Source organism: Elephantulus edwardii, unplaced genomic scaffold (assembly GCF_000299155.1).
Source record: "Elephantulus edwardii isolate Elephantulus edwardi_28Jun2011 unplaced genomic scaffold, EleEdw1.0 scaffold00026, whole genome shotgun sequence".
NCBI lineage: Eukaryota > Metazoa > Chordata > Mammalia > Macroscelidea > Macroscelididae > Elephantulus > Elephantulus edwardii.
The window spans coordinates 22,375,567-22,378,289 of record NW_006399776.1 but is presented as its reverse complement, the minus strand read 5'-3'; the positions used below and the strand labels follow the sequence as shown (position 1 = coordinate 22,378,289).

The 2,723-nt window shown below is 39.3% G+C and overlaps 1 pseudogene; it reads left to right on the top strand.

Moving 5' to 3' along the window:
* LOC102852857 overlaps positions 1 to 2,399 on the top strand; it is a 17,343-nt pseudogene extending 14,944 nt beyond the window's left edge.
* The last annotated feature ends 324 nt before the right edge of the window (positions 2,400 to 2,723 follow it).

The following is a 2,723-nucleotide window of genomic DNA, read 5'->3' as shown; positions in this document are numbered from 1 at the left end:
ACCTTGAGGAAAATGGGAATCCCAGAACACTTAATTTTGCTTATGCAAAACTTATATTTGTACCAGGATGCAGTTCTCAGGATAGGGCAGGGAAACACTGCATGGTTCAAAATCAGGAAAGAAGTGCATCAGGGATGCATCTTGTCTCCATACCTTTTCAGTCTATATGCAGAACAGATCATCCTGGAAGCAGGGCTTTATGAGGAAGAATGTGGCATCAGGATTGGAGGTAGACTCATCAACAACCTACATTATGCAGATGACACAACCTGGCTTTCTGAAACTGAAGAAGACCTGAAGCATTTTGCTGCAGAAGGTCAAGGACTGTAGTCTTCAATATGGATTTAAGCTTAACATCAAGAAGACAAAGATTCTCACCACTGGCCAATTGGCAGGACCATGATGGATGGAGAAGAGACTGAGTTTGTTAACAATCACAGCTTGCTCAGCTCAACAATCAGCACTCTTAAGACCAGTTATCAGGAAATCAAAAGATGAATTGCACTGGAAAAATCTTCTGTCAGGAACCTCTTCAGAGTGCTGAAAATTCATGATGTCAGTCTAGAGACTAAGGTGTGCTTAATCCAGACCATGGCCTTCACAATTACTTGTTATGCTTCAGAGAGTTGGACAATGACTAAGGATGACAGAAGAAGAATCAATGCCTCGAATTGTAGTGCTGGAGTAGTCTTAAACATACCATGGACAAGAAACACAAATCTATCTCGGAGAGGGTGAAACCTGGTTTCTCTTTGGAGGTTAGGATTTTGAAGCTCAATCTTGAAAACTTTGGGCATGTGGCCAGGAGAGACTGGTCCTTGGATAAGAACATCATGCTTGGAAGGGTGGAGGGACAATGCAGGAGAGGAAGACCTCAGATGAAATGGATTGATGTAGTGGCTGGGACAGTGGGGATTAGTGTGTCAGAATTACTGAGACTGGCTCAGAACAGGGCAGGCTTCAGAGCTGCTGTACATAAATAGGGTTTCTATGGGTCACAGGCAACGTGATGGCGCATAACAACAACATCAAGATCTAATTAAATCTTTGTACCATCTCTAGAATTTAATTTTTAAAATAAGAAATCAATAAACATAACTTATCACATTGGGAAGATATTATTTATTGTGGTTTGATTGGACCCAAAGAAGAAAATGTCATTTTATGTGGTGAGAACTTTGTTGTTTGAAGGAATATTTTCCAAATTTTAAGATTTCATCAAGAATGGATCTTTAGTCCAGAATGAAGGCTTCATAGTGGAGTGGACTTGGTGGGAGGGATTGTATAATAATGAAAGAATTTTTCTTTTACTTTTAAGGAACTGGAGGAGAGAGCTGGGCAGGGAGAAAAGTGCAAAAATGAAAGAATGGAAATCCAAAATATCTGTAAATGTCATTAAAATTAATAATAATAATAAAAAAGAATTAATCTTTAGGTGCAGGACAAGAGGTTTTTCCCAGTCATCAGGTTACAGGCACCGCGTGCGGACTCCTTGTCTGATATTGGCAGCAGCTCACTTCCCAGGCACCTTGAACAGCTTCAGCAGCGAGGAACGAGCCAAGCCCTCTCCCCTTGAGTACCAAGTCTTCCTCAAAAATTAAAAATAACAGTACCATCTCCATTTCATGATATTCCAGTTTATGCAGATAAGGGTTTGTTTCACATGGTAGTTGAAGTAAGTACCACGTTGGTGTAATGCAAAAATGGAGATTGCTACCAAGGACCCTTTAAAAACAATTAAGCAAGATGTGAAAAAAGGAAGACTCCATTATGTTTCAACTTTGTTCCCTTAGAAAGGGTATATCTGGAACTATGATACCATTCCTCAGATTTGGGACGTAATGACAAACATACTTGCTGTTGTGGTGACAATGATCCAATTGGTGTATGTGAAATTGGAAGCCAGGTGTGTGCAAAAGGTGAAATAATCAGTGTGAAAGTTTTGAGCATCCTGGCTACGATTGATGAAGGAGAGACCGACTGGAACGTCATTGCCATTAATGTGGATGATCCTGATGCAGCCTGTTATAATGATAGTAATGATGTCAAACAGCTTAAGCCTGGCTATCTCGAAGCTACTGTGTACTGGTTTCGAAGGTACAAGGTTCTTGATGGAAAACCAGAGAACCATTTTGCTTTTAATGCAAAGAATTAATTCTTCAAGCTAAGAATTTTGCAACTGATATTATTAAAATCAGCATGACCACTGGAAAGCATTGGTGACTAAGAAAACTGATGGGAAAGGAATTAGTTGCATGGACACAGCAGTGTTTGAGAAACCCTTCAAGTGTGACCCCAGTGTTACCAAAGTCAGTGTGGACACTTTACCATCACCATGTGAATCTGCCTGTATAATTCCAACAGATATGGACAAGTGGTTCCATCACCAGAAAAAGTAATGCAGTTTCTCTGGAATATAAGTTGATACTGCTGCATTTTTTTCATCTGGGAAAATTAGAAGCAAACATAGTTTTTCAAAGCTTTCAATTTATAAAACTAACCTAAAGTGAATTCTTCTGTGACAGATGCTTTACATTCAGGATGTTGTCTGTCAAAAAACATTTTTCTGCACACCCATGTTTATCATGACTTTGTTCACAATAGCAAGTAGTTGGAAACAACCTAAGTGCCCACCAACAAACAAATGGATAGAGAAGCTGTGGTATATTCACACAATGGAATACTATGCTGCATTGAAAAACAAGGAACTCATGTAATATTAT